This window comes from Thalia democratica, chromosome 7 (assembly GCF_965202585.1).
Source record: "Thalia democratica chromosome 7, ktThaDemo2.hap1.1, whole genome shotgun sequence".
Classification (NCBI taxonomy): domain Eukaryota; kingdom Metazoa; phylum Chordata; class Thaliacea; order Salpida; family Salpidae; genus Thalia; species Thalia democratica.
In genome coordinates this window covers 17,056,001-17,079,928 of record NC_139171.1, presented here as the reverse complement: position 1 = coordinate 17,079,928, position 23,928 = coordinate 17,056,001, and the positions used below count along the sequence as shown (strand labels likewise).

Below are 23,928 nucleotides of genomic sequence, written 5' to 3'. Positions count from 1 at the left end.
ACATTATCTTTGTAATTTGGAAAGGATACATTTAAATATGATAATCAAAAACATTCAAAATTTTTAACTAGTACAGCTTTTTAACAAATGCAATAGCATGAAACATTATTAGTGATATCTTAATCTACATGATAAACGTTCTGTAAAAAAATAAATCTACAAGCAAAGTTAGAATTACCCTATGGCCTTAATACTTTTAAAATCCTAAAAACTACTTGAACAAAATCTAACTGTACACACTATCTCTGGGATCTGCAAATAAGTACTTTTGATTAAAGCATTTCAAAACATTTATTTTTATAGTTGAGCTTTTTTTGAAAAAGACAAAAGCATTATTTAATACTTTGCTAACATTGTTTTTTTATATACCAAATTTAATGTTAAAAACCTTGATTAAAATATAACTATTTTTTATGGAACTTAAAATGAAAAATTTTAATTTTAATAACAGCAAATCATTATTGTAAGAATTTGAGTTTTCACAATTTAAATTTTCATGTAACTGCTACAGACATATTTAGAAACTTAAAAGTTTTACCGAACTAACCCCAACACTTGAATTCAAAAAAAAGGGAAAACATTTATTGTTTCAAAAGGCAGAGTAACTGATATTTTTTGTCAATAAAAAAACAAGCACTTAATTTGAAAGAAGTTCTCAATTATTAATTATTAAAAAACTAATCCACAAATTTATTCAAGAAATTCATCATCTTTAAAGTATTAGTACTGAAAAATTCAAGCTATTTCCAAGTAAAAGCTTTTTTTGAAAAGTAAATTCTCAACAACTTACTTGATAAATTCAAAGCTTATTCTCCAAAGTTTTTCAAACTTGAAAAATTGGAGTAATTCAATCAAAAAATCATTAGTATTTTACTAAAATTTCAAAAAGAAAAGATTAATCCTGACACACAGAAATCCTGCTAATTACTTTTTGCAATCAAACCAAAGTTTTATTAAAGTTTAAAAGTAGAAAAACATCAGAAGAACTCACTCTTTCCTCTGCAAGAATAAATATTTTCTGAAAAAAAAGTAACAAAAATGTTTTACATCCCATCTTCAAAGATTATTTCTTTATTTCTATCTAACATGACAACAAGAGCTTAAAAAAATTATACCAACTTGCTGAATTTATATTTAAAATATTTTTTGCCTTATTTTTAATAAATTATACTTAAAAACTTTGGATAACATAGTCTTGTAAAATAGCATTGTATGCTGTTATAGCAGCTTAGAGTCATTTTGTAGAAATTCCGGAAGTCCCCTACTATCATTAGTTGATTAAAAATTAATATCAGGGACAAAACAAGCTCAAAAAATTCAAATCAGTGACAAAACTTCAAATGTTTAAATAGTAAATTATAACTAAACAATCAGAGACAAAAAAATAATTATTATCTATTGCAATTTTTATCATAATATTGCAAAATCTAATCTAAAAACCGCTTATAGACCGAGAAAAAAAAAAATCGAAAGGTTAAATATACAAACCGATAGTACACTCAGTTTGCATATTTCACCTATATCAAGTTCATACTATGATACAAAAATATTTACTATCTTTTTAAAGTTTAACTTAAACTAAAAAAATATATACATAACTAAACAAAATTATATATTAATAGTTTGATTAGATAATAAGGATGAGTAAAAATTATAATTAAGTTTTAAAGTAAAATTGCAGTTGACAAACAAATTTTAAATCAACGATATTTTTTTAAAGCAAATGTTATGACATAGACTAAACATTTTTATTAAAGATATAAACTGACGTTTAGAAATTAAAATTTCGGTTATAGTACAAAATTTGGAAGAAAATTATTGGTATTTACGTTATAAAATCGATTTTCATCAATAATTTTTTTTATAGTAAGAACTTAAAAATTAAGATTAAATTTATTTTTAATTATAAAGCTAATTAAATCAAGTTGGTAGTAATTTAAACAAAAATCTTAAAATTTAATATACAGTCTAAAATTAAGACTTTTATTATTATTTTACTTGTTTTCTATAACTAAAACTGTATAGTTTATGAAATAAATAGCCTAGTCAACTTAAGAATATAAAAGTACAAGCCAGGCTAAATATTTAACATATAAATTATCATAAAACTACAAATTTTTAGTATTTTTTTTATAGAATTTGTAAAATTTGTTTTAATTATTTTTAAAATCGTTATAAAACTTGAAATATACTTAACATTTACACTTTTTACACTATACTATATATTTTTTACATAAACAACTTTATATAAAGTTAATTTTATTATATTAATAAAAAGAAAAATTTAGGTTTCATTTTGGCCGTAATAATTGTATAATTATTAAAATTTTTAATTTATAGCTTGCAGCTTGATAGAAAGAAAAGCATTTAACTTTTAAATAGTCCTAACCGGTTTTTTTTTTTGGAATTTTGACACCAAAATCAATGGTTATCGAACGATTTACATTGTAAAAGGTTAAAATTTTGTCTTCCTTTTTTCAAAAGCTAGTTTTTTGTTAACATGAAAAATTTATAACATTAATTTTGAAAGCAGTAACTAGCAAATATAGATTATTAAATTTTTGAAATGTTAAGGGCGTAAGGGGTTCTAACATTTTAAATAAATAAATAAGCCTTACATTTCAAAGCTTAAGTTATATACTATAAGATAGTTTTTACAAAACTAATAACTTTTGAGATATAACAATTTTTGTAAAATAATTCGGATACAACCATATAGAATTTAAAATTTTAAGGGCAATTTTCTCATAAATAAAACAAATTCATTGAAAACCTATCTCGTCCTTCATTTTAAAAGCAATATAATTTAAAATATCATGAAATGTATTTTAGAACAAACTTGGTTAAAATTTGATCAATAATTTTTTTGGTTTAATGACCTGGATAGCAAAAATACCTCTCGGTCATCGAGTTGCATACCCAAGCTTAATAAAAATTAAAATGAGCTAAAAATAAAAAAGAAATTTAAACTCTAAAACGAAGAGATCTATGAAAAATGAGACTATTAAACTTTACAACCAACATTTAATAATTTTCTCAAAAAGAAAAAAAGAAAATAAAAATATTTGATGTTTTTATTTTTTTATGTGTGTTTAAGAATTTCGACTCTACTATCAAATTATTTTAAATTATCCAAAAATTTATCAAACAGTAAATTAAAGCTATAACATTAAAAAAAATAATATAAAAAATAAAGCTGCAATACTTAAAAAAAAGCTGTTTTCATAAAAAAATGCTTAAACTAAAAAATAGTATAAAACAAATATATCATTTTATCTTTTTTTTTACAAACATGAATAAATGTATAAATATATGAGTTTAACTATACCAAAATAATAATGTAAACAACCACAAAAAACACTGAAAATAGTAAATAACTTTTTCCTTTTTGAAAAATAAAAAATAGTAAAAATATATAAATAACAATATTATTAAGATAAAAAACACTAATAATCATAAAATAAGTCAATCTATTACTAGTTGAAAATTTTATCAGTGATTTTAGCTCATAATTTAAATTTTTAACTTTCTTTGTTTAAAACAAAATGGCATTAGAAATTTTATGATAGAAATTATTAAAAAAAAAATATTATTTATTATTAAAAAAAAATTATAAGTCTGTTTCTAACAAGTTGTTTAAAATTTATAAAAAACTACTCTAAATCTAACTTTGGTCCCTTTTATCTTCTTAGCTATTTTTAATCCAACAAGCGGTAAAGTGTAAAAAGTGTATTATCTGATTATAAACAAAAAAAGACAAAATTTGAAAAAAAATTGTAGTCCCCCTATGCCCTTAAATTAGTTTATTGGAAAATTTATAAAATATTTGATAATATTTTTTAATTCTATGAGTCTATTATACAATTCGGTTTTGTTTAACATAAAAATGTAACAAGGTTGAAAAGTACCCGTTAAAAAATATGAATCATATTTTTTAAATTAAAATAGTAGGGGTGGGGGATCTACCAATAGTTTATCAAATTTTAAGAGTTTCAACTTAGCTACCAGAAGTTTTTAAAAACTTAAGAAAATTCAAAGTAACTTTTGATTTATGAGCGATCAAAGTTAGTGAATTCAATAGGTTCTAATAGAGTTAATACCATACAACTTTAAATTAAGGAAAAAATGTAGTACTCCAATTCAAGAAAAAATATAACAAAAATCACAAACATAATAACTTAAAAAAAAAGTAATTCATATTAAAAAAATACAGAAAATATTTTTAGTTAAATAAATATGCGCTGTAGTTTATAGTTGAATTTTGCATATTATAACCATTATTATTTTATATTAAATAAATGTTAGACTACTCTATGACCATAAGAAAAGCTTGCTTTACAAGTTTAAAAATGAAGACAAAAAATTTTATTAAACATTGCAAGTTATTAATCAAGTGTACGAGAAAAATTTCTAGAAAATAATTAACATGCATAGTCTTTTCAAATAAATATAATTTTTTGATTAAATTAAAATTAATCAAGACCATTGTTTTGATTAAAATTATGTTAAAACAAAATTGTATTTACAAAATGAATGAAAAATTTTGTTAAGTAATCTCAACTGTTCATTTGTTCAGAAAAATAACTATAAATTTTTTTTATAAATATTTGATGAACTACAACTTAGTAAGTTTTTTAAAATAAAACATAAATAAACAAAATTATAATTCTTAAACTTTTAGATGACAAACATCCTTTTTTAGTCTTTTGTACTTAAGTTGTTTCGCTGCAACAAGGAGGAGCGACCATTAGAGATGGTCAAAGATTTGCTTCTATAGGCTCCCTGCCAAATTGTGATTACGTATGCTGACTGTATTCTGTATTCCTCGACTTGCTTTGGTGTTTTAGTTATGTCCATTTGTTTTATACTACAATTAATTAGTATAAATCTGAAAAACATTGAAGTATAAAATATGGTGCAAGTTATTACTTTTTTTTGAAAAATCCCATGGTGGGAACGTTATTCTGTAGATAATCCTTGGTTAAAATTTCAAAATTAAAATCTACTAAGTGTGGGAAAATAATTAAGCCCAAAACTAAAAGTCAAAAAAGAATTTTGGTAGAAAAACATCAGTCTCATTGTTCCTTCTACAACGATAAATGTATTTTGAAGTGAGTTGTCATCACCTGTAATTCTACCTTCCCCTTTAAAATTAACATTAAACTAACCAAAAAAAAACTATCTATTTAACTGAAATAAAAATCCCTTGGTGACGCGTCATTTGGCAAACACTCACAAGGTTATAAGCTCAACATTAAAACCACAAAGTGTGGGAAAATCATGAAGATTAAATTCCCAAGCAAGTATATGCCGACGCTGAAACAAAAAATACATCAACAATCCAATTGTGTGGTCACTGCCACCAATGTGAACTCACAATCAGCTGTTGCAACTTTAAGCCAACAAATATCTAAATAAAACTATTAAAAACTCTACAAAAATATTTTTAAATTATAAAATACTAACAAAAATCAACATTTGTTTTTATTTTAAACAAATAAATATAAGAAATAAAAAACTCTTATAAAAAAGTCACAGGAGAATTTGTCTTAAACTATTTTAAAAAGGGTAATCTGCAAATTTATGCTAAATAATCTAAAAAAGAAATAAAATAAAGTTGACTAATATAAACCCTAGCTATTTCAATAAAGATTTTAACTGTATGTCTTGAAAAAAAATACACTTTTAAACAAAAAATTACTTAAACAACCTTTTTTTTTTTTTTTTGTTTTACTATTTTTTTTTTACTTGCTTATGTATGCAAGAATTTTTTTTTTAATTAAATTTTTTTTTAATTACTTCTCTGGTTTTTCAACATAAGAGAATTTCCAGATTTTATAGTGATATAGTTTGAAAATTCCAGTATTCCAGGTTTTTTAGCAACTCAAATTATTTAAAATAGCATTTTTGAGTGCAGCAAATACAGGTCACATTCTATTTGAATTAGATTTAAAAATAAAGACTCAACAAATAGCTTGTACCTACTTAATTTGGACCTGCGACTTTTATTTTAAATGGACCTAGACCGCTCCTACCTAAAGCATTCAGTGGCTCAAAGACATTAGAAGAGTTGACTAAACTTGGTACCAACCCTTTCTTAACCAAAATTGGCCCTGGGACATTTATTTGACTATTTGATGTACCTAGAACCCTCTTACCCAGAATATTCAGTGGTTCAAAAACTTTATAAGAGATTGGAAAATTTGGTACCATCCCTTTTTTAACCAATTTTAATGGACCTGAAACATGACCACCATGTGTACTAGGTAAACTATTTCTTGAGTCCTGGTGAGGGAAAAATGAATAATCTTTAGTAAAATCTAAATGAAGTGTATTTTCAAGTTTTTTAACTATTTTTTTATAAAAAGAAAAGATTCATTATTTTTTAACAATAATTTTTCAAAATCATTATTTGAAATACCTTCTGGAATTTTTTCTTTAATTTCAATAATAAATTTAATAAAGTTGTTGGCCATTTTTAATTCTAAACAAAATCTTAAAATAAACAAAGCTATGATAAAATTTTCTATTTAATCATAGCTTAAAAATATAAATGTATAATCTTGTATAGAAGATAAATAGTATGAGGGTCAATCTCATATTTATATTTGTTTGATTAGTGTTTATTTTTTTATTTTTCATTATACCACCCTGTGGTTACTAGGATAACTAGTTAATACTTCTTGTTTTTTATTTTTGTTTATATTATTTTGTTGTTACTAAGAACAATTTGTTGAAAGTTTTAAAGTTGAAAGTCGAAAGTCAGTAAAAAACTGGGAATTCCGGAACATGTACAATCGGACCCAGCAGCTTAAGAAAAAAAATGTACTAATATGTTTTGCTGCAGAGTACCATGGCAGAAATTTGTTGAACACTATAGAAAATCAAGTCTCAAAATTTTAGTAACAGACCTGGTGTGTTGTGTAGAAAGACGTTTAGGTTATTGAGCTACGCTACATTTTTAAAATTAATAAATTAATTTAAAGCAAAACAAATTTTACAAAGGTTTTTAAAAGATATATATTTAAAGAATGTTAAGTTAATTACAACTATTAATATCGAAAACAATAACATGTTATATTAAAAAAAATGTATTGTTTTGAATTGATTTTAATAACAGACTAAAGGAAGATTATGAAAATTTTGTTAGTTAAAAAACCACAGCTATTTTTTATAAATGAAGTTTACTAACAAAGATAAATGATTTTTTTTATTTAAAAAGTACAATGAATTTATTTTATACAGTTTTTTTACTTAATCCAAATATCTTATCTTAAATACATTTAAAGTTAAATTTTTTTTAGTAATGAAAAATAGTTGTATAAGGTTAACGATTGTATATAATACACTATTAATTTCATATAACAAATTATAATTGTATCCCATTTTTTGATTTTAGTTCATAATTGTGTGTTATCTTTTAGAAATACTATTGTTATATGGTACTTACTTAAATAAATTATTTTAACACTAAACTGAAAGCTTAAATAAACAAGAATAATAACTAAAAATGCAAAATATATTTTGGTAGATATACAAGTTTCGCAGTTCACTTAAAACAAACATTGGTTTAGAGGTTACAAATTTATATAAAATATAATATATAATAAATATAATAAAAAGTATAATTTGTATAAAACTATACATATAAGAAACTTCTGCCGCTATATATGCGTAAAAACAAAAGGGTTGCTTAAACAAAATCGGCAAATTTATTTCCTTACCAGACTATTAGTAATTCTTTTAAAGATCAACAATTTTAAAAATAAGTTTTTATGGTCATTTGTTTAAAGTTTTGTTATTTCTACTTGTTATTTAGAGCGAAGTTAGATTTTTGTATTAATTTTATGTAAACAAAGTTCAAAATTATGTCATAATGTTTTTTTTTTGCTTTTGTTTATTTCTCTAGTTTACGTTTAAAAACTATTTAAATTTAAAATAGTTGATGATTTTGGTAACAAGTTGCAAGAAATATTTGTTCTAATCTTTATTTTATTTTCATTTTAAAGTCAAATATTTAAAAGCCCTTCAAGCGGGATAAGTTAAGAAAATGTAAATTAATCATATCTATCTATATTCATATGTATATGTAGATACTTTTTTATTTAGTTGTTCAAAATTTAAAGATAAATTAACAAACTTATGTTGTGAACACAATATGAAGGAACATTTACAAAGTTCACATTTAAGAGGTACGTTTTAAATCTCGGTATGAGTAAGATTGAATTTGTTTCGTAACTCTAAAATAAAATAGACTACATTTAAAAATAATAATAACATATTAACTATTATTTAGTGATAAAATATTATACTTTTGTTTAAACTACACGTTAAATACTTTTGCTTAATTGTACACTATTTTAATGTGTTTGCTGCTTCAAGTAATAAATGTTACAAGTTTTGGACACTTATGCAAAATTTTATTTTCCCTTATGTGTCCAAATTTTGATAATTTAAGGAAATTAATGTTTTTCACTTGATATTATGTTTTTTCCTTTAAAAAACAACAAATAAATATAGTAAAACTAATTCCCAAAAAAACTATTTTTCACAAACAAAATAAGTGTTAATTTATAATAAGTGTGTTTCTGATTTCTTGATTGAACTGGAAATAACTTGGGAAAAATGAAAATGAAAGGGAAAATGAAAGAATCAAATGAGAGAGCGCGTGATCTACAGTCCAAAGAAAATTCTAGAAAAAGAATCGAAAAACTATAAATACGCCCAATCAGAGCGTGAAGCAGGTCATTTACCTCGAAACAAGCACGAAGCGACACTCTGCTGCTCGCAAATTTGAGCGTTAGCCGCCATCTTGGAAAAGCTAGATGACATCCGAGAAAACCTTTTATTCAACAACGTCGACGGGGCGAACAACTCGATTTGAGTTGTTAACGTGCCATACTCATAAGCCTACGCATACTGTAGCAGACAACTTCTTTGGATCAATTTGAACACTGAATTCCACGATTGAGTCCACAGCCTTCAAGGAAACAAACTTGAACATTCATCTTACCGAGTAAGCCCACACAGACTGTGGCGTCAACCTTAGCTACACTTCTACAAACAAGTTGTTTTCGTATTTTCAATTAATTCTGTCGTAAAATTTATACATATTTATATTATCGTATCTACTTACTATTGTACTTGTATTGTAACATTTATATATGTTATTATCATCGTGCCTATTTAATATTGTATTTTATCGCCACGCTCCGATTACGGAAGGGAACCGAAAGAAGACCAAGAAAACGTTCATCAAGATTCTGTACAGACCAACGTCGAGTGCCAGAAACTGAGCGACCGAAGACCAGTGACACTTCAAGGAGGGAATCCAGAGCACGTTTGCCTTCTTATTATTAACTTTAAGTGTTTCGACTTATTGTGCGCTGTCATTGCGTTTATTTGTACATAATAAAACAACATTACTTAGTTTTATTATACTTAGTTATATAAATTATATAGTTATGTCCTTAAAATCCCTAAAAAAGGTATTAATCTTAAAAGTGCCACGCACATGTTCGCACACCGAAATGAGTTGTTCCGAGACAACTGCTAACTTGGAATCTGATGAGATTGTCGAGCCTGAGACCGAGGCAATTTCGAAGGAAATCAGTGAGGCTCCTATTTTGGGTAACAATACAAGCAAGGAATTATACTATAAAGTATAAACATAAATACATATATTAGTTAATATAATATATTAATATAATTATAATTACATTTGTTAATATATGTTTAACATTACTTTAAAATTTAGCAAGAACCAAGTGAAATTAGATACTTTAAAGCTTTTTCTAGTTTTAAAATAAACGTCTTATGATATAGACCAGGGGTCGGCAGGCAGTTGGTGCTCGCGGGCCAAATTTCAAGTTTCCAAAGTCTTCGCGGGCCGCAGTTTTAGTTTTAGTGACTTTTGAATAATCTTTCGATATTAGTTTTAGTCACATTAATAAAAGTTTTACTTTTATTTACTTTAATTTTAATGATATTTAGCTACACATAGAATGCCTATTTTAATTATAAATATTTATTGGAGTAAAACTTACATTGACTAATATATATAAGTCTTAATAAACTATGTACTTTTTTTAACATAATTAATGCTCGACTAGTCTAATAAAGTACCTTATAAGTAATTAATTAGCGTTTAACAAAGTTTCCATTTAAAAAAAAAAAGTGCAAAAACCTGCAATTCATCAAGCTTAGATACCAAACTAAAATATCATAAGTATAAAAAGTACACAATATATAAGTAGACATAAAAAATTACAATTAATAAACTACACTACAGTCATAAAAACTGATCTGAGAATTCAAAGATTTATTTAAAGTGTCTGAAATAAAAGTTTACCTGAGTTTTTTTTTATGTCTTAAACAGGTTTAACCTAGTTTAATTTTTCAAATTTTTAAACTAGACTGTATGTTTAGCAAGCCTTTTTAAATTAAAGTCACAAAATAAAGAAATAACGAGGTTTAATAACAGTGAATTAAATATGTAGCAAAAATAATATCATATTCAGCTTGAATGGACAATTACGTTTCTTAAACATTTTTAACAAAAATAAAAAAAATTATTAAGTCATTAATAAAGTAGAAAAACTTAACTTTTTATTGAACATTATAGCAATTCATTTTCTGCAATAAAGATGTTGTATTTAAAGAGTAAATGTGAAATATGAGACGAGCTATAAAAATTAAAAAACGTTAGTTAAGAGTTATTGCGAGAAACAATAAAAAACAAATAACGTTAGTCAGTTTTAACAAAGGAAATGATTATCTTCAGGAACTACAAACTGATCACAAAAAACTGTTAAGGCAAGTTATAAAGTAGCAAAAATAATTACTAAAAAGAAGATACCGTTTAGAAGTAAATCTTTTTTTAAGAATTTATGTTGGCGGTAGTAAAACATTTTTGTTTATTTCTTCAATGACAACAAGAAGTCGTGTTTAGTAAATCTCTGAAGGTTATAAAGTAGCATAAACCAAATTAGAATTTTTATCAATCTGTTTAAAATATACACTGGTACAACAAATATTGCTTATCTGAGAGTTTTTATTCAAGGTATTTTTACATACTTTGCTTTTAAAGAAGAGTTTCTAGGTTTAGTTCCAATGAAAAACACAAAACTAGGTAAATGCATTTTAAAATCAAAGATGCAATGCACTTACATCAAGTTTTTGAAAGTATAATTTTCTGCTTCTTTTTTTGGTATAAATTTAAACTGAATCCAATAAAAAAATCTGTCCTTAATAATATAGCAATACTAAATAGATACTGTTAAGCTACTTTTAATGTGTTTTGAAAAATAATATAGTAAATTTATTGTGTCAAATCGAAATTTCATTACTTTACACGTAAAAACTGTTTAAAATTCTAGGTTTTAAAAAAAAAATTAAATTCAATGTTTTTCCAAAACTTTATGCATAAATTTTCAAATTCCAAGCTTTTCCGGGATTCAAGTTTTCTAGCAACATTAATTGTTCACACCTATATGTATACAATTAATATATATAATATTTCAAATTTTATCAGCTGCAAGACTTAAAGTTTAACATATATTATAATTTAAACCAACACTGTAACTTGAACGAAACATACATCATAAGTGTAATTTGCCACTCATAAAGCAAAAAAGCCAGCCTAAATGACCAAAAACTAGCCTAATATTTTAGTATACAAAAATTTATTCAAACCAAAATCTTAAAAAAATGACTAAATTTGAGATTTGAATCTACAGATAGTCATAATTTAAGTTTGAGGCAATGTTTAGTTGTTTATTTGCTTCAACTTGAACTATTTTGATTAAAAATATACAAATTTAACAAATTTAGTTTGTATTAAATAGGTAGTTCAAAAAAATAGTAAATGAGTATGTTAGTGAATAAAAATTAACTTAATTTGTCAAAAAACATTGTTTTAAAAATGAAAATGTATACCTATGAAAAAAAAAACTTAATTTATATCATGAATTGTTTTAAATGTGTCTTTACACACCTAGATACTACATGTATAAACAATAATTTTAGAAAATTATGAATTAACTAAACTTAATCTAATTTAAGTATTAAATAAAACGTGGTTTTAAATGGGAACCACTCATTTCCAACCAGCGATCATTTCCCACCCACGATCAAATCCGAGAACCGCTTACCAGCCAAGGGTAAGCCAATAAAAATACTAACAAATAAAGAAACAATTAAAGAAAGTTAAAAATATTTTTGAGTGAGAATTGTGCGCGGGTGGGATTTGATCAGGTGGGAATTGATCGCGGGTGGGAATTGTCAGAATGCCGATCAAAATATGAGCATATTTGTAAATTTGTGTGCATAGGAATTATTTTGAGGTGCTTAAACTGATGAATAATCAAAATAAAATAAACCTTTTTTCTTACTAATATGTTATGTTAAATGTTTTTGTGCACACTCAAGTATAACTTTTAGTAATAAAACATCTATAAAAGAAACTTAGGTATAAAAACCATGTAAAAAATACCTAAACTCGCTGTTGTAAGAAGAAATTTATGATAAAACTCAGAAAAAAACCTTGTAGAATGCTAATCTGTCTTTTTTACATTTTTAAGCTAATACTGTAAAGTTTTTAAATTGTTTCAAAATGTTAAATAGGGACTTAAGACGAAATTAATAAAATTAAAAAAAAAATAATAAGTTTAACTTAAATTTTTTTTTGCACAGCGGGCCATATTCACATACTCGCGGGCCACAAAATTTTCTTTCGCGGGCCGCATTCCATTCAAAAAAATAACGTGCTCGCGGGCCGCAGATTTACCCTTCGCGGGCCGCATTTGGCCCGCGGGCCGCAGTTTGCCGACCCCTGATATAGACTATACCTATAATTGTTTTCCTTATATATCATAATCAAATAAAAAAAGCCTAGTTTAGACATTACTTTTGTTATTATTTTAACTATTTAAGCACATTTCTTTACAAAATAAAACAAATAGAAATTTTCTTTTTGCTACGACTGTAAATTAAATAAAGGGTTGTAAACAATGATAAAAAAATAAATATATATAAAAGTTTTTTGTTTTTACTGTTTTGTAATTTAATTCTAAATACTAAAATATTCTTTTAGTTTAAATATTTAAAACATTTATCTATAACACTAATACAAAAAATTAACTCTTCAAAAATATAAATTTGAGCGAATAAAGGTCCAAGCCAAGCAAGTTAACTAGAATATATAATAATTTGTTATATGTAATATTTAAATTACAAAATTAAATTGGTATAAATTAATTATATAATTAGTAGTGTTAAAAGTTTAGTCACACATGTCAACAAAATTAAAAGCTAATTACTTGTTCCTTTTAAAACTTTTATTATATGTTAGTAAAAAAATACATAAACTATTTTAATTTGAAAATTCAATTCTACTGAATGTCTGTAGAAAGTTAAAGCAAATTTTGTAGAAAAATAAACTTATATATTTTCTTGTATTTTTGTATGTAAGTTTTTTAATTGTTAAACTATTGTTTTAAATGTCTGCAACTAATTTTTTTTTATTTGGTGGACTGAGTGCTATAAAACTTTCATTCGCTTTGTGGCGCCACTGAGTCTTTGGTTTTTGCCGAACCCTTGCTTAAGTGTGTTTAGTTTATTTCAATTAAAACTTTGGTTTGGATTATTCAAAATAATATTTCATATCTTTTATATATTTAAGGGAAACAAGTTTTTGTAAATACAGTGCTTCCTCGCTAATCCGGCCAAGTTGGGCAAAATTTTTTTGAAAATACGGCCGGATTTGCCTTTGGCCGGATAAGAACAAAATATTGCTTTTTTTACCAATTATCGACCTTAGTTATATTATGTCTGTATATAACAAAACGTACTAAAAAATTTCTGTTAATTTAATTTATTTTACTTTATTCAAAGAAAAAAGAATTATAACAGACAAAACTAAACCAAACAAAATTTTATAAATTCAAAATTAATAGAAAAAAAACTACACTGTTAACACATTAACTAAATTAAGATTTTTTTTGAAAAAAGAAAGAATGGAAGATTATTTTACAGTGCTTTCTCGTTTCTTAGCAGAAAACTCACGAAATTGGATGAGTTATTACAGCTTAAGGCACATTATTGTTTGCCATTCCGCAAACTTTTAACTTGTTTTCAATTGTTAGTTGAACGCGTTTTCGTTTCTTTGCTGTCTTTTCCATTTTAACCAGATATGTTGATTGTAGTATATTAAAGTGTAACTTGCTTAGCAAAGACAGAAAAATTGCAAATGAATAATAAACAAGTTTTTTTACAACTTAGCAGGAAAAGTTTGAAAATAAACTTAAGAATATACAAATGAATCTTTATTATGACGTAACAATACATTGCTTGCATACTTATAAAACGTAAATTGAAAACTTTTTCGAAGTAAAATGAAATTAAACGCTAAAAACGCTAAAGTAAATAGGTCGACTTCTCTAATAAAACCGGCCGGATTAGCGAGGAACCGGATTAGCGAGGACCGGATTAGCGAGGAAGTACTGTACATAAAAAGTCTATAATTAAAATCATTAATGTTATAAATTTTTTAGGTTCTCTAAAACTTATTATTACAAGTTAGTTAGAACTTTTAGTAGTGAATAGTGTATAAAAACTTATAAACTTTAATTTTTATGATATTATTTCAGATCCTTTCCGGTAGTAAGACAAAATTTTGCTTAAAATAATGAAATATTTATTAAGTTTAAATACCTATACTAAAGTAAAATAATTTTCATATAAAAAAAAAAACTTTTAGTATTATATATATATGAATTTTTATGCTATCAATTTATTATTTAAAATTATTTCTTCTTATAATAAAATAAAAGATAACTATTATTATTTTTTATTAAAATAAACTTACTTAATAAGAACTTCAACCAAATATATCTATTGTAATAAAATACTATGTAATTTAAAACCTATATTTTATGTATTGAAAAATAAATTTTTGATAATCTAATCTTAACCATTTATTTTATAAAACTGCAAAATACTTTTGAAAACAAACCATAAGTAAATTGGTGATTAATAGTTTGTGTTCTAATTAGTTCAAAAATCTTTGCTGTTCAAATGATTAACAGTTAGTTTTTTATTGGATAAATATTTACAGTTAAAAAACTAGATTGAAAGATTTTATAAAAATATATAAAATTTTAGGTCTAATAACTTATTTGTAAACACCATAGCTAAGTAAAATAAAACTCATTTAAGCTTTCATTGTCTGATAAAAACTCCATTATCTTAATACTTTCATTAAAATAATTAAAAATATAATGTCAGCATTACTCTGTACCTAGAGGTTGTTTATTATACTTTAAATAACTTATATCCAAATTACAGGTGTCTATTTAATGAAACTTTTGAGAAAGACTTTGTATCTATATTTTTTTTATAACACTTAATTGTCAAGTTATCACTTAAATATTTATTTTATGCTAAAAAATAAAGTTGTATCTGTTAAATGATGTTTCAAAGATTTAACATTAAAAATATTAAGAAGGACACTGTTTTAGTGATAAATAGTCAAAACAAAACTACAATAAAAAACTACTAAAAGTTCATAAATGTTTTTTAACACAACAAAAATATGTCTACTTATTGCTACTTAAAATACAACTAAATGTCAAAATTTTCAAATATTGAGAACAAGTTTTTATATTTTAAAGAAAAGAATTAAAAACTAAAATTTACATGTTTTAATTGGGAACGGGACACTTTTGCACAAGCGTCACTTTTGCACGAAGGGTCACTTTTGCACGAGAGGACACTTTTGCACGGCGACACTTTTGCACAGAAGGTCACTTTTGCACGATGGGACACTTTTGCAAGCGACTCTTTTGCACGGAGGGTCATTTTTGCACGAGGTGACACTTTTGCACGAGGAGACACTTTTGCACGGCGACATTATTTTTAATTGATTTTTTTTTTTTCAAATAATATTTGCTTTTAAACGCAAGTTGTTTTGAATAAACAAAATGTGGTAGTGTTTTTAATGAAACTTAAATGTAAAGGTTTTATTTGAAGTTTTACGTAGAACAATATAATAACGTACTACAATTCATTAATTTATATTTATTACCTTAAATTAAATAAACAAGTTGAATACACATTTTTTAATGAAAATAATTTTGAATACATTAAATGAAAATAATTTGAATTTTCTTACTTTTTAAACAGAAAGATATACTTAATTTAGTAAGGCTTTAAAACACGAACTTTGAGTATTATTTTTACTTATTTTCTCATGATGTTATAATTAGCATTATATAGCTGTTAAAATTTTTTTTAGTTTATTTTATTTCAAACAATTGTTAAATTGAAAAAAAAGATTTAGTTAGTTTATAAGGCATTAAGGTATTTCAGATTTTACCTGATGTTTATTTTTATTTTTTAATAAAGCGTGAGAATAAAAAAAGCAATAGAATAGCGCATTTTTCATGATTTAAACTTAGATTTTTCATTATAATAATGTTGCATAATCATGATAAGCCAATGAGAGAGTAACATTTGGAAGTTTGAACTTATGTTCATCAAAAGTATCAAGAGATGCTTACACCAGCATTCCATGATAATGAAATAAGCCAATGACAGCCTAACTTTAATGTCCTTGGAGCGTTAGGATTTTATTTTTGTTGTTAGTCAATGCATTTAAATACTTAATGTTGATCGTTCTACATCAAAGCGTAAATAAATATAAGTTTGTGATTAAAACTTTGCTTTTTATATTAACCTACAAGTTTTATATCAAATTATGTTTTTATCTTTGTTATAATAAATAAACTATATTAGTTATTTTATTTTTTCGTTATGTCTCTTCCAGTTTAAGTGGTCTAGGTTTTGACGCCTCATTTCATCATATAAACAATAAACTTGTAACCGTAACTATCAACTAGTAACCGTAACTAGTAAAATATATAAAAAGGCATAGTTGTTGATTAATGTATTAAAATTCAGAATAAACTAGAACATCTTACTTACACTTAAAGTATTTTTATTCTGGTTTCTAAATAAATTAACTTTATTGTCCCTGGTATGAATATTTTATAATTAATTTTATTGTATCTTTTCGTTAGTTTGTTTCTAACATTAACTTTTACTGTTTAAGAATTTAGATCTTATTAAAATACCTTAAATATAGGTATATTATAAAGTTTTTGTTTCAGTTTCTTTTTATGTTACAGACTTGGTAGTAGCTAAAAAACTTTTAATCGGCCTGCATGCAAAATTGATTTTCTGTGCAAAAAAGTCATCGTGCCAGAATGTCGCTGTGCAAAAATTTCATCGTAAAAATGTGACGTTGTGCAACAATGCTGCCGTAAAAAGTTGTCATCGTGAAAAAATGTCGCCGTGCAAAAGTGTCTCCTCGTGCAAAAGGGACGCCGTGAAAAAGTGTCACCTCGTGTAAAAGTGAACCTCCGTGCAAAAGAGTCGCCGTGCAAAAGTGTCCCCTCGTGCAAAAGAGACGCTTGTGCAAAATAGTCGCCGTGCAAAAGTTTCCCCTCGTGCTAAAGTGACGCTCGTGCAAAAGAGTCGCCGTGCAAAAGTGTCCCTTCGTGCAAAAGTGAAGCTCGTGCAAAAGTGACGCTCGTGCAAAAGTGACACCCACCCGTTTTAATTATGTCAGGATTTAAAAATTTTTAAAATGTCAACAAAATGATTTAAGGTTAAATTTAATTTGATTTTTTTGTGATATTTTCAGTTTAAGAAAAAAAATAGACAAAAAATTTTATTATTAATTCATAAACTTTTTATTTTAAAAATTTGGGATTTAAATATGCTGTATAAAATTATGTATAACACTTTTATTAACTGACCTTTATGATAAAAAAAAACTGTAAGACTTTGGAATTAAAAATATATATACCTCAACTAATTCATTCCCTTAATCACTATATTTAAATTTCTTTATTCTGAATTACAAAAAGTTAAATCTTACGAAACTTTTAAATTTTTTTAACAGTTTGACTTTTTAAAACTTAAAAAACGGACGTATCAAATTAAACCAGGGATTCTTCAAGGCTGTCTCGAAAAAAAAAGAGTTATATGCAGAAAATAAAAGATTTCATTCTTATTTAAAATTTATCCGAGATTAAAGTAAATTTGACAAAGCTGGGTTAGACAAAATCAATGATAGCAGATTTGTCAGACCATTACTAATATTCTACTAATTTATAAAATTCAACCTATTCTTATTTTTTATTGTGATTTGGTGTTTTAATTGATATCTTATGAATACTGAATGTTAAACTATCACTTATGAAGTTTTAAATTTTCTGTTGATACTACATGAATTTACTTCTAAGATCATATTTAGTAATTATTCATGTTTTTGTTTATTATAAATTAGCGTGTATTCTTTTTTAGTCGTAGTTCAAAATAAAATTAAAAACATCTAATTACTTTTTTTTACCAAGTATTGATAGGTTTAATTTAGAAATTAGTATTATATAACATTAAAATGAAAAAATGTTTCGTTGAGTAACTAATTTGAAATTCACTAAATTTCAAACTTTTTAAAAAAATTAGTTATAATTTTTTTATTGTATTTTTTAATCGGTAGTACTTGAGCAACTTTACACTAAAGACCTAAAACTGGTACTACCTCTAATGGGTTAAAAAGAAAAAAATTTTGTGTTAAAATCTAAAATTTTATTTATGTTAGAATACTTGTTTGTTCTTTTCTTCAGTTTTTGAACGTTGAACATTAAATATAATAACTGATTTGTGGAATGCAAACATTTTGTAAGAGAAAAGCCTTAAAATGCAGTACTACCTTTCAACCTGAACTTTAAGTTTCACATTTTTTGAACGTTTTACTAACAATTTATTACACTTATTTACATTTAGAAAATAAAACTTTATGCTTTTTTTTTTTCGTAAAAATAGCATTTGAAAATGTTTAAGTATTTTCTGTTTTAAAAGAGTTTTTCACTCACTTTTTTGCCTCATATTTCTTGGTTAAGTTCTGATTCTTGTATTTAACTAAAAACTAATCTTCAGTTTGTTGTTTCAATTATTTAAGTCTTTGACATAACTACAGTCTTAGTAACTTTGCTTTTAGGTTCGAGTTTAATTTAGAGTAAAGTAAACTTTTAAATAAAAATGACTTTTGAAAATTCTCTACATAACTAATACAATTTTTATTCTAATTGTTTAAAAATGTATACAATTTTAAGTTGTTTTTGATAATTAATTAAAAGTATTATAGCATTGATGAAACGTACAGACCGGTGCAATTGAGAAAAGTTGTGTTGGGATATCCGAAGCACAACTACAAAACTGCCCTATTCAAATTTGACATCAATCTCAATTATAAGCTAGTAAATGTCATCCAAACTTATTCGGAAGACAAACCTACTTTGATTGTTAGTCTAAATTAAAAGCATATATGCTTGTACATTATGCATAGTATTGTTTTTTTTTTAATGTAATAAGAAACATTGTGTATAAAACTTTATATTAACGAGTAGGTGTCAAAAATGCACGAAGGGACACTTTTGCACGGATTGATTAATTTTTAAAATTAATATGAATTTACTTTCTTTTTTTACTATCACTATTACCCCTTACCCTTGGTCGGTAACTTGAAAATAAAGTTTAATTGTTATTTCTTGTAAACTATCACTGTTACCCCTAACTTTTACACTAGGTCAGTAACTTTTTTTCTTCTTCATCTATTATTATTTTATTAAATATATTTTTTTTTACTATAGCTGTTACCCTTGTCTCGATAAGAGATGCCGACGTTATCTTACAAAATGCTTACAAAATCTGATTGTTCAAGTAGGGTACTTGTTCAATATGTTAATAGAAAATTTCTGCAGTTTTATAAAAGATATTTTACTAATTTTTACCATTTGAAGGTTTTAAAAACAAGGAATTTTGTAAATTTAAACTGACAAAATCTGACTTTTTTAAAACTTTATCAAATTTCCTGACTTTTTCTGACTGTTTTTCAAAACCCCCCATTTTTTCCTGACTTTTGTCGTTTTTTAAAATTTTTCCTGACTTTTCCTGATTTCCTGACTTTTCTTGACCAAGTGGCAACCCTGTAAGTAGTAAAACAACATTGAAAAAACATTTTTAAGCTACTTCAAATTTGTTTATTTTTTGAATTTTTTTCTTATATGATAGAATTTTTTAGTCTTAACGAATTTTTTTCACTTTACATGTAACCTTCACAACAGGGTTACCAAATGTTTTTGGTAAAATTCCTCCAGGTTTTTAAAAGAACAAGTTTTACTGTCTGTTTTTATTTTAAATATTATTACTATTTATTTTGCCAATAAACCTGATTTAAGGCAAATCTATTATTCTGAGTGTTTGTATTCGAGTACCGACTTTAATGTTGAGATATGGTATATTTAAGAAATTATATAAGAATGAAAATAAATAAAAAATGTTAAAGATAGAACTAAGTTATTTTAACTTACAAAACTATCAGCAAATTGATATACACATTTTAATGGTATATCAGTAAAGATTTTGTTTGTTATAAACTCATAAGTCAACAGTTATGCATTATGACGTGATAATCAGTTTTATATGCACAATAATCAACCGGTTGTCGTGAGCCTAGCTAGCTCAGTCGGTAGAGCGTTGTACTTTTAATCCAACGGTCAGGTTTCCTTTTTTCTTTTAAAACATTGACTTAAATAATATTTAAATCTCATTAACGTTTCTAAATAAACAAAATTGTTTGTTAGATTTTAAATGCTCAATTTGATATTATGCTTTAGTTAGCTCAATTTGTATTTAATTTATGATAATCAACAAAATTTTAATCAAATTTATATGATTAAATGACACAAAAAATGTACTTGTTAAAATGTAAATTTAACTAGTATCCATTTGTTTGATAACTTAAGACATATTAGAATTGTTAATAGAAGTTTTTTTTTTTGAATATCATTATACATTGGAAATAACTTATAATAAAAAAATGAAATAATTACAAATTATATCATTTAGCTGTAGTTACAAACTAATCAATTTCTTAAAAATGAAAACAATAACTGCTACTTAACTCCAATTAAATTTATTAAGCTGGCTTAATTTAACACCTTACTTTTTGTTACCTTTTTTTTTCACAATAGTTACAGTATAAATTTTATAAGAACTAATCAATATGAATATGTAAAAAGAAAGTAATTTTAGTCTTGTAAAGTGACATTACAATTTTTTTTCAAACTTTTAATTTTCATCATATCACACGAAACTTTAACACGAAACTTTTAATGAATTGTTTTAGAACAAAAAGTCTACTAGATTTTTTTTTTTTTAGTTTTTATTAAATTAAATATAAGCGCAATTAAATGTAAACACCTATAGAAATTTTTAGTATGTAAGTTTTAGAAATAAAAATATTAAATAACTTACAAAATTTATATGTATGTATATATAATTAGACAAAGTATTATTAAAACTTTATCTTATACTAAACAATTCTACAAGAAAACGGGTTGTGAATTATCATTAATTTTAAACCAAAACAAGAGTTTAATAAAATTAACTTAACCTTAAGACTTCACAGTTGTATGATAAACAGAGTTTTTATCAAGATAATTCCTTATGGTATTGTTGCGTCATAATACGCTAGTCAGAAATATAATGCTGAGGAATGCGTTGCAAACGTGTGGCCGGTTAGCTCAGTTGGTTAGAGCGTCGTGCTAATAACGCGAATGTCGCGGGTTCGATCCCCGTACTGGCCACATATCTTCCTCGTTAGTATAGTGGTGAGTATTCCCGCTATTCAAGTACATAAAATAAATATTAAGATGCTATACAAGTCTTCGTGGCGCAATCGGTTAGCGCGTTCGACTGTTAATCGAAAAGTTGTACCAAATTCCAGGTTTATTTTGCCTATGTTCTCAAATTCCAGGATTTTTTGCCACCCTACTATTTTGTATATCCAATTAAATATTAGTTATTTGATAACGAGTTTGTATTGAAGGTTAACTAGTAATTTAAAACGAACATTTTGAAGATCATAAAAGATAAGAAATACTTATGTATAAATAAAAAGATAGAATCTCAATCTAAAGAATCGGATGTTTAAAATAACTTAAAACTATTGTAAAAGTGTGAAAGTGAGAAAACACGCTCAGTGTAAAAGTTTTGCACTTTATTTAATGTTTAACAAACAAAAGAACGTCCTCGGGTGGGCACGAACCACCAACCTTTCGATTAACAGTCGAACGCGCTAACCGATTGCGCCACGAAGACTTGTATAGCATCTTAATATTTACTTTATGTACTTGAAAATGTTCTTTAGACTACTAACACTTATTAGAAAAATATTAGATAAATTGAAAAAATATTTGATATATCTTATGTTATTAAAATTTTTGTTATTATTTATTTTGATTAGAAAGAATAAATTCATAATTTTGTTATTAAATAATTAATGGATAACAATACCGATTCCAATAAATTAAATATGCAAAAAACTCCCCGTCGGGGAATCGAACCCCGGTCGCCCGAGTGACAGGCGGGAATACTCACCACTATACTAACGAGGAAGATATGTGGCCAGTACGGGGATCGAACCCGCGACATTCGCGTTATTAGCACGACGCTCTAACCAACTGAGCTAACCGGCCACACGTTTGCAACGCATTCCTCAGCATTATATTTCTGACTAGCGTATTATGACGCAACGATACCATAAGGAATTATCTTGATAAAAACTCTGTTTATCATACAACTTTGAAGTCTTAAGGTTAAGTTAATTTTATTAAACTCTTGTTTTGGTTTAAAATTAATGATGTTTCACAACCCGTTTTCTTGTAGAATTATTTAGTATAAGATAAAGTTTTAATAATACTTTGTCTAATTATATATACATACATATAAATTTTGTAAGTTATTTAATATTTTTATTTCTAAAACTTACATACTAAAAATTTCTATGGGTGTTTACATTTAACTGCGCTTATATTTAATTTGATAAAAATTAAAAAAAATACAAAATCTAGTAGACTTTTTGTTCTAAAACAATTCATTAAAAATTTCGTGTGATATGTTAAAGATTAAATATTTGAAAAAAAATTGTAATGTTACTTTACAAGACTAAAAATACTTTCTTTTTAGATATTCATATTGATTAGTTCTTATAAAATTTATACTGTAACTATTGTGAAAAAAAAGGGTAACAAAAAGTAAGGTGTTAAATTAAGCCAGCTTAATAAATTTAATTGGAGTTAAGTAGCAGTTATTGTTTTCATTTTTAAGAAATTGATTAGTTTGTAACTACAGCTAAATGATTTAATTTGTAATTATTTCTTTTTTTTTAATAAGTTATTTCCAATGTATAATGATATTAAAAAAAAAACTTCTATTAACAGTTCTAATATGTCTTAAGTTACTAAATAAATGTATACTACTTAAATTTACATTTTAACAAGTACTTTTTTTGTGTCATTTAATCATATAAATATGATTAAAATTTTATTGATTATCATAAATTAGATACAAATTGAGCTAACTAAAGCATAATATCAAATTGAGCATTTAAAATCTAACAAACAATTTTGTTTATTTAGAAACGTTAATGAGATTTGAATATTATTTAAGTCAATGTTTTAAAAGAAAAAAGGAAACCTGACCGTTGGATTAAAAGTCCAACGCTCTACCGACTGAGCTAGCCAGGCTCACGACAACCGGTTGATTATTGTGCATATAAAACTGATTATCACGTCATAATGCATAACTGTTGACTTATGAGTTTATAAAAACCAAAATCTTTACTGATATACCATTTAAATGTGTATATCAATTTGCTGATAGTTTTGTAAGTTAAAATAACTTAGTTCTATCTTTAACATTTTTTATTTATTTTCATTTTTATATAATTTCTTAAATATACCATATCTCAACATTAAAGTCGGTACTCGAATACAAACACTCAAAATAATAAATTTG

General features: G+C 25.2%; 2 non-coding genes across 2 annotated transcripts; one reads left to right on the top strand and one right to left on the bottom strand.

Moving 5' to 3' along the window:
* Positions 1-21,642: 21,642 nt before the first annotated feature.
* On the top strand, positions 21,643-21,716 carry Trnai-aau (transfer RNA isoleucine (anticodon AAU)). The gene has a single exon. It is a non-coding gene; the product is annotated as a tRNA-Ile (tRNA).
* Positions 21,717-22,533: 817 nt separating this feature from the next.
* Positions 22,534-22,607, bottom strand: Trnai-aau (transfer RNA isoleucine (anticodon AAU)). Its single transcript has one exon. It is a non-coding gene; the product is annotated as a tRNA-Ile (tRNA).
* Positions 22,608-23,928: the final 1,321 nt, after the last annotated feature.